Source organism: Pagrus pagrus, assembly GCF_965226575.1.
Source record: "Pagrus pagrus genome assembly, chromosome: 17".
NCBI lineage: Eukaryota > Metazoa > Chordata > Actinopteri > Spariformes > Sparidae > Pagrus > Pagrus pagrus.
Genome location: NC_140201.1, coordinates 24,368,248 through 24,378,605, shown reverse-complemented (window position 1 = coordinate 24,378,605; position 10,358 = coordinate 24,368,248).

Below are 10,358 nucleotides of genomic sequence, written 5' to 3'. Positions count from 1 at the left end.
CAGTCTTGGAGTTCCAATGATTTCTACAGCTCTCATGTTTCTGTGATGAATGAGAGGAACACAAATTACTTTGCCACAAAAAAAAAGCATTAATGAAGTTTGGTTCAATAATGAATTTATTATAGGTCTTCTGAAAATGTGACTAAAACTGCTGGATCAAAAATATACATACAGTCACTTGAACAATCCATTTTTGGTGATTATAGAAAGTGGTGTGAATCAAATGTTCTTTGTATCATGGCCTCTTAACTTCTTCTGAGTGATTATGATTGATAATAGCTGATGACTTCTCTGGGCCCATTTTAATAGGGTTTGATGATACACCCACTAGACTCTAGGCTTTTGCCAAACGACAACTTTGTTGTGGCACTAATACATAAGCGTGTTTGCACTCCACACTTAAGATAACAGCAATCTATCAATTCAAATCATTTAAGGTTTTAGCTTTAAGATTATCATAAGAACTGATAACTTCAGCATCTGAGAAATTGTGATATATTGTCTTATCAGTGTAAGAAAACAGCTTTTATGTCAAGGTTAAACAAAAAGGGACCCAAATGCAAGACACACAGGCAGGTAACAGAACAAAATGCGGGTTTTATTGACATGAAAATCCTAATTCCAAACTCAAACAATATATAATTCAAAAGTCAAAATGCAAGAACAAAAGGTAGGTGTCAAAAAACACAGGAAGCAGGAAAATGCACACAAACACAAGGAACAGGACTGACGCAGGGATACAGAACAGGAACAGGGTGACACATAACAACAACAGACAAACTGACAAAGAGACATTAAAAAAGCACAGGCTTTAAATAAACAGGGAGTGATGAACTAATGGAACACAGGTGAGGAGCAAAAAGGGCGGGAAAACAGACAAAGAGAGGAAGTACAGAGTGAAACATGACTCACAAAATAAAACAGGAAATAACTCAACCACAAACTCAAACCACTGCATGTTAAGACTGTCACAAGATATCACATTTGGCAGCACACATCAAAATGAATTTATTTCTGCATATGGTACTTGTAAAAATAAAAAAACGTATTGGATCTTTGCAGAGCATGACATAAAAATGTGCACGTGCAGCCTCCTCACCACTCCTCAGTACACTGTCGCCAATTAAGTGGTTAATGATGTCATGTAATAAATGTGCTGCTCACAAGCTCCTCGGTCTAGAGGAGAGGTCAACAAACAAAATCAATGTGTACTGGTGTACACAGCACTACATTCTCAACAGTGACTCCACAGAATTGTGTACATTGATTTCCCTTGGTGTACACACTCCTTAGTTTGAAACCCAGAAAAATGCAGTTTCTTTAGGTGGATCAGCAGCTTTTTAAGGTAGAGTGAACCGAACAAATGGATTGAATAAAGAACAAATGTAGTGTGGTAATTTGAAAGGATTATCCACACAGTTCAGGGGTAAAAAACCACCAGAGGTTAAAATTGAACGTATAAACAGAAAGCCATCCCTTAAAGGCATCCCCAAAGGGAGTTTTAACTTTCTTTTTTTTTTAACTAAACGAACATTCCTTCACACTTTAAAGGAATACTCTCTATTTCCAGTCATCACCATGAAGATATAGCCAAAACAATGACCAAGCTAATACCATCCATCCATACATTATCTGAAACCGCTTATCCTTTTTCAGGGTCACGGGGGGGCTGGAGCCGATCCCATATGACATTGGGCGACGGCGGCATACGCCCTGGATAAGTCGGCAGTTCATCATAGGGCTCACATATAGTGACAAACAACCATTCACGCTCACAATCACACCTACGGACAATTTAGAGTCACCGATTAACCTAACATTTGCATGTCATTGGATTGTGGGAGGAAGCCGGAGCACCCGGAGAAAACCCACGCAGACACGGGCAGAACAGGCACAGTCCACATAGAAAGGCCCTGCCCGGTCTCCAACCCAAGTCCTTCTTGCTGTGGGGCAACAGTGACAGCCACTGTGATGCCGTGCTGCCCCCGAGCTAATACAGATACCGATAATTTCATAATTGATTTATTGAAGCATAGACAAACATGTTAGTGAGGTGAACTGTATGATTAAAGTACCAGCATCTCTTTAAACAAATGACTCAATGATCATCTCCTGTGCAGAAAAGAAAAGTAAAAACCCTTTAATAGAGCACAACACACAGTGAATGGGTCTATTTCAATATGTTTGAAAGATTCTTACAATGCTGGATCAGTCTATAAAAGAAACAGCAATAAGTAACATTTTGATGCCATGTCACTAAATGATGAAACTGATGAATCTATTAAAGGACTCGCTGTGAGAAGAGGGATGAGTGTCCTTTATGCTTATGATGGCCATTAATATTAATGCTTCAATTGTGAAATAAGTTTTAAAATCCATCACTGATGCAGCCTGAGAGACAACATTTCTTTCTTCATGTAATGACTTTCCAACTCATGGTGTCTGTCTGAGTGAAGCCATTACAGACATTTACATAACATTAACATATGCGTCTGTGTGATTGAGCTTGATGAAGCCAGCAGTGTTTGGTATATTCCATGTTTGAAAAATCTTTATTGGTAAATGGAATCAAGAGCCGTTTTCACTTATAAACCCGAGCCCTTTTACACATGTAGCACTTTACAGGAGATTGCCATGTCCATGTCCACGATGGTCATACATTTGGTTTAGGTGAGTGGTGGCTCCTGAGAAGAGCAACCATAGAGGAGTAGGACACATCCAAAATGATGACTGTTGTTGTGTTGATATCAATAATGCATGGATTTTGGTGATGGTGTTGTCACAAGACTGGAATTTCTAACTTTGAAACAGGACCTTTAAAAATATCTATAATCGATACCATTTCTAATACCACTGTCAGAAAAACTGACATAAATATTGAGATCATAAAATGTTAGATCCTTACTAAAGGATGAATATAACATGGCTATAACGTGACAACAAGGTACGACTTTTCTTAGCTAGTAGCTGAGAACAGCTGAATGTACTGATTTTTTTTTTTTCTCTTTAGATCAGGCCTTTAGAAATAATGAAATTATCGAATCAACTTTAATTAATAAATTAAGTTAAAAGTGCTGTGTATTAAGCACCACAGCCTTAGTTAATAACCCTCAAAGTTAATTTACTTCTGACGATAGTCCTATCAACTGACACCCTGTCTGCTGTCTGAAGCTCCTTTCACACACGCACTGTAACGTTGGATTTACCCAGAGGAGCTGAATGTGTGAACACAAATGTCTGCATTCTTCGCCCCGTACTTTACCCTGCCAGCTCCCTGGTCCTAAATCAGGGGGAGCCACATGTGGGAATAGAGCAGACAATTGTCCGGAGTGAATTCACAGCCAGCGAGTGTGCGTGATAAGGATGTGTAATCTGTGTTAATGCTGGTTTAATCAGCTGTAACACATACTCAAACGTACACTGGGACATGCGAAAATAGTGTTTAAACTGCTCTTTGTCAAAGTTCTCCAAAACACCAGCCCAGAGTACTTCCTCGCTCAGACTCTTGGCTTCCATATAGCCTGTCCACGCTGCTGCTGGACACAGATCCAAACTGCTGCAGATTTCTATCTACAGCAGGATGTTTGTGCACAAAGTGTAGCTGCTTCATACTCTTCTTTGCTTGCCAGTATATTACTTTCCAGTCTTTTGGCGATATTGTGGATATGTCCAAATACATGTAGTGTTGATATCAATCCAAAAACAGTCATTATGGAGAAGTCCATAACATCCTACCCAGGCGCTGCCCCTCGCCCGAGCCATCATGCCTGACATGGACAATCTCCTGCTGTGTGCTACATTTGTTAACAAGCTAATGTGGACAATATCCTGATCTGATTCACTGGATATTGTCTGGAGTTCATATGTGAAAGGGGTTTGAGATTACTCAGGCATGATAGCTCTGAGGGGGATTAGCTTTGACTTCATGCTGTTTGGGTAATGTCCTGACAATATCAGGGTGGCAGTGCATGTGTGTAAGGGGCTCAGGACAGTTATACAACTCAAAACAGACAGAATGAGTGGAAATGTGTGTGGGAGTGCAGGGCCTGTAATGTGGAACCTTTAAAGAATCTTAATTTTTCAGTTAAGGTAAGATTTCAAGGATGAATTTCATGTTATTTGTTACATTTTAATGCTGTTAGACAACTTAAAACCCCTTATTACACAAAGAAAACAGAGCAATCCATGTATTTATCTATCAGTAGATTAAGCCCTGACATAACTATAATGACAGATCTTTCATGGTACAAATTAAGACGTAATAAAAAACACATAATATTACTGTGTACATTTTAAGGAGAGTTTCCCTTACACATCCCTAAACAATGCAGATAATTCAGTGAAACCCCCTTAATATGTTATAGTGCATTAATTTACCCACTAATTTAACCCAAACCTGGGTTGTAGGTCACCTTAATATCTGGACAATGTTGGGATTAAAACATTTTTTACCTGGATTTTTTAGCATTGAAAGCAATTAGCATTTGAAAGGGTTCTGGTTTCAACTTTTCACATTATGGGAGCAAAACCAAACGTTTTCACAGCTTTGTGAGATATGGCTGTCAGAAAAGAATGTACTGTATTTGTAAAAGCATGTTGAACCATTAAAATATTTTCAAAATGCAAAAAATATGTGTATTTGGTAGGTGAAAAACCTCTTTTGTGTCAGCGCTGGAGGATTCAGCCGAATGCTAGTATCTGATATCAGCCCATTACATTAACAGTGTCTAAATGGAGAGAGGTTGAGAGCAGGAAAAGAGTCAGTGTGCATGAGAGTGAGGCTTCATCACCATGGTGTAAGACATTGCAATCTGCCCATCCCCCTTCACAGCTCCACTCCACTCTGCTGTGGGCTCACATGGAAAGGCTGTCCTCAGCACTAAACTGCTCCAGCATGGTGTTTAACCCCCACATCATTACTGAAGCTTGCCTACATTTTTTCACAGTGGCTGAGGGGGATAACGCTTGTACAACGCACGACAAATGTGATGAATTAGACGCCATCATTGGACAGATTGACTGGTCTTTAATTCGGCTGTCACTTTCATGCTTTCAATGTGAGATTTTCTACATTTAACTTGACTTCAGCAGAGGAAATCATCAGGGAAATTTGTCTCACCTTGCCTTAAGGAAACAGAGTAAGAAGTCACGTCCATGGGTTAAGTATGGTGCTTCGGGATGTGTTCAGCCGAGCTTAGCGCAAGACTGTAGGCAGGGGGAAACAGCTAGGCTGGCTCTGTCTAAGGCTGTATTCAGACCTAATCTGGCATTGCAGCTAAACAGCTCTGGTGCGGCAGAGTGGGATTGTCGCTCCATGGCCCTAGTGTGTGACATCATGTTGTGAACTTTCACCCCCGCCAACCAGTTTGCCAAAAGGAGAAGCTGCTATGTTGTTATGCTACTAGCATGCTGGTTCAACTGGTGATTGTTCGTCCACTTTAACAGATTGAGAATGACAGTAAACGACCTTGATGCAGGACATACCACTATGGTGTGTTTGAAACTGGGGCACAAGACCAAACCGACTGACCAGAGTGAAACATAACGCTACACAAAGAAATGTCTGTTGTGTTCCCTCTGTAGCATTTAGCCATGCTAAATACTGTGATCTGCTGCTGACATGCTCTACTCGCTTATGATCTGCCGTCATGGCTCTGCCACTGTAGGTTAAGCATGCTGGTCCTAGCAAATGACGCACATGTTAATTAGGGAGATTTAACACATTGTACAAAGGAGCAAAATACATCATCCTGACTGGAAACATCAAAAATCGGTATGGTTTGTGCACGACCCAGAACAGGAAGGCTCAACAGCAGTTAATTAAAACTGCCCAGGAGCATTGGTGATATCAGTGTAGTGAGATGTCTGGAGGATACTAAAGAACAAAACCCAACCCAGCCACAGTCTGTTCACCCTGCTGCCATCTGGCAAAAGATACAGAAGTATCTGCTGCCGTACCACCAGACTACAGAGCAGCTTCTTTCCTTACTGGGACCACTTGATTCCACTGGGCATGTCCCTGCTACCTGGCGATGCTGTTTTGTTCGGTCTTTCTCATCTTCATATTCAACTGGGAGCGTTTCAGAGGGCAGAGCATTATAACTTCCTGATGTTGCTGACTTGCTCGGATTGTGTTTATTTCATCATTGCTCATTAATTTTTGTGCCTCTACTGTGGTTTAGTAGGTTACATACAGTAGGTAAATGGTTTCATTATCCTTCTGTTTTAAGGGTGTTTATTGTTAATATTTACGACTATGTGACTATGTGCTGTAGATCCCACTCGTCATGTTGGTGACATCATCTCCTTGAACGGTCACTAACACCCTAAGCGTACACATTGTAGAGCTGGTCCTGTATATCAGCTTGCTCACAGAACTGACGAACTACCCTTTCACATAACTGCAGTTGTCAATATGGCAAAATTTATTGTGAGTTTCACCTTTGTTAATTTTTTTGTGCCACGGTGGGAATGAGACTCAACAATCCACTGGTAATGTAAGTAGCTGAGTCCTGTTTCTAATAAATACAATATGTGGTATCGGATTGGGTCTTGGACCTGTGTACCTGCCAAAACCAATTCTAGCATTTTAGGCAGTATGAGGCATTTCCAATACTGTTTTTTGGTATAAGATCAACTCTATCTCATCATCATTGTTACAGTTATAACCACTTGGTCATGGTTAAAATAAACTAATGCTGATTGTCAGTGGAAAATGATAAGCAACCTGCCAAAGTCTCCCCTGGAAGTCTGACACTTTTTGACCATCCATTCATCCGTCCCAGCCCTGTCCCTGTGTGGACAATCACATCACACTCCTTCTTCCTTTGCACACAATGGACAAGTGTCATAACTCCTATTAGATAATTGCCACTAGAGGGTTTTGTCACCTGAATGCAAACAATTGTCATTCTCGGGGCTTTTGCTGAAATGACTAATGCTGTCATTTTTCTTGGGACGACAGTCTCGCCCATTAGCCATGTCAGTATAAATGTATTGTAGTCTATATAAGCCTTCAATAACTGTATATGTGTCCATTCTTCCACCCATCCGTCTTCTGTTGTCTCTTAATGACAGACGAGACAGCAGCCAACTCTACTTCAGTGACATAACAATACAATCACCCTCGTTTCCATTTTTGCTGCCAAGCACACAGTGTTCCTGCCCCGCTCCCTCCTCAACAGATGTGAATCAATATGAACATTATTGTTCATGAAATTTGAGTTTGTGTATGTTTTCTCTGTCTGTGTAGCTAGCCATACATGCTTTTGCTGCTTATACCACCCAAGTCTTCCACAGGGAGCCAAAGCAGAGGTGATGCACATGGTAAAAGGTAAACATTTATCACATGTCTTACATAAAGTATAGAGGTCTGCCCACCCAGGCTCTGAACCCATGATGTAGAAGATATGCTATTTCATTTGTGCATGAGGATTTGGTTCAAAGAAAGACAGCAATAAATAGATTAAGTAGTAAAATGTAGAATGAAATTATTGTGGGTATTTATATTTTTCCGCTGTGGACAGAGGAGGCTTACCTTGCAAAGCAGCTGGATTTGTGAGATCAGGTGAAAATGTGATCAAGCTTAAAGTTTTGCACTTGTGCTATGCACAATTGTTTAACCAATCAGCATCCGAGTCTTTGTTTGAAACAACAACAATGGCCATAGTATCTGTTATATCTGAAGTGGAGAAAATATGTTATCGAAAAGAAGAGCAAAGAACGGCGCTGAAGCCCTTTCTCAGGAAAAAGATGTTTTCGCTCTTCTCTCGACTGACTTTGGTAAGAGATGATTTACCAACGAGCTCTCCCACTGTTGATCTGTTTGGTTGAAGTGAGCCTGTGATATGATAGACTGCCAAGTATAGAGTTTCTAGTGGCAGCTTTTCAGATGGTTCTCTGTAACAAACCTGTGTAACATTCCAGCTGCAGCGAGGAGAGAGTCAGGTGCAGAGTCAGACCTTCTGGAGGAATAAACACCCGGAGTCACATCATATTCTGGTCATATCCAGAACCACTCCCCAGTGGGAGGAGAGCTCCGAGATTACTTTTTAACTTTGGGGATTAAAAATTGGGTGCTGAATGCAGTGAGAGTTGACCTGAATTTAAACACACAGACACACACACCCTGGATGTGTGCCGTAGCTCACTAGTTTACAGCTAATGTACAGTAAAGTAATCTGGCTGTTTGGGGCGGCTTAACACATGTAACACAAGTAACATGAATAAACACAAATGATCCTGCAGTCAAACTCGCTTAGCTGGTGGTGAATACATCCTTAAACAACCACCACTGCTGACATGGCACAAATGTTCATAGATGAGCTAATGCTTTAATTTTTCATTCATTTCAAAGGCGGCCAAATGAAACACACTGTTACCCTGAATAAACTTGTGGATTTGGATTTGAACATTGTTGGAAATATTTGGGATACTGTTAAATCTAAACATATTACATCTTCAAGAGCAGCCGGTTTCTCCTGCATTCAGTCATTGTGCTAAGCTAGGCTAATCATATCCCAATTCTAGCTATTCTATTATGAGATGCAAAATGTAAATATTATAAAAAATAATTAAAAAAACATTAGGCATATTTTTTCAGTATGGACAGAGCCAGACTAGCTGTTTTGCCTCGTGTCCAGTCCTGACTCCAGCTCTGTATTATGCACATACAAAAGTGGGATCAATCACCTCCTCTGACTCTGGGAAAGAAAACAAATAAGCATATTTCTCTGAATGTTGAGACATATCTTTAAAAATGTACAAAAGAGCACAATGCAGGTGTGTCAAACCATCAGCAGACTAGAGGACACATTCACCGAGTAAGATAGTGTTTCCGTAAAATGAAGGAACAAGAGTGAGTTTTTATCTCAGAGCGACCTGCCTCCCTGCCTGCTGCTTCTGTTACATCTCTAATAGGAGGAAATGGCTTGTGGTGAGGAGAGGATCCAGCCCTTCTGTGGGAGTTTAATTCAATCACAGCTCCGGTCAAAAATGAATTAAAACTCTCATTAAACCCCCCTCCTGTGTTCCAGAGACTAAGCTGGCTGCTAAGGCTCACAAGTAGAGATTTGGGTGTTACATAGAAGCATCAGTCAGCGCTGCAGTTATCTGTCTGTGAGTCAGCCATCAGTCACTAACTCCATCATTTTGTTATTTTAATTTGCAGTGCTCGTGCTCACCCACACAGTGAGCCCAATGAACCCAGTTGCAGATGATCCAAACAACAGTAGGCTATGTGGACGTCTTGTCGTTTAATCTGAGCGAGTCACAGTTTGACAAAATTGAGACCGCAGTGCTCCCTGCCTGGACTTAATATCTCACTGAGCACAATGAGGATAATACACTGCGATCCACATCACAGGACCATTGACCTTTCCACAGTACACTGTAACTAACCACTTTGGACTGTGGCCATTTATTATATGGAGCCGGGCAGCAGAAAGTGTTGTTTTGTGTCAGGGGAAGGAAGAGGAACCTGTGTGTTGTAACCCCACAGGAAAACATCTCTGTGCCTGCGACCACTAAAGTGTTTCTGCCGCAGGATCAATTCGGTCTCGCTTTGTCGCCTCTGAGCAGCAGCTTACATTATCACTGGAGTCACACTGATACATTGTTACATCTATTGTCAGGACAAAATGGCTCTGACAGTAGCATTTAAGCTTATTCTATTCATTGACTAATGTTAATGTATTCTAGTTATTCTTTGTGGATTAAAATAAAAGATGTGAACAAATGAATTGTCACTCAGATAAAATGTGCAAAACTTGTGACATTTCCATTCTCTTCCACTTGGAAATAAGCTATAAACGATGAATGAGCTCTCGGCTAAATAACCTAATGCTGATAAACACCTAGTGCAATCTGTAAAGCTAAACCAAACACCTAGCATTCTTTATCAGCTGGCTGAAAGCCAGTCTTCATGAGAAAATGCAACTTTTTTTTCATTGCTTGTCCAACCTGAGCTTTCAAACGTGGAACATGAGCTCCCCCTGCTGATTTAAAGATGAAGTGTGCTGCCTTCAGGTGCTCATGACAAGTAGACAGCCAGTGAGGAACTTGTGATAGCCAAGATACATGAAGACAGTGGTGAATGGTAACAAAGTACATCTATCCAGGTACTGCAGTGTAGTACAATTTTAATGTACTTGTACTATCTACTTTATACTTATATGCTACAACAGTTGTTCGTTGTACAAAGATCTATCTCATCTCATCTCAGTTCAAAAGAAAATACTGTATTTTTACTTTACTACAATTTGTATTACTACAGTAGTCACTACTAAAGCAGGTAAAATGATCTTCACCTTGACCAGCCACAACATAAAGGGCAAAGAGAAAGTCACCCGCCTTTCCAT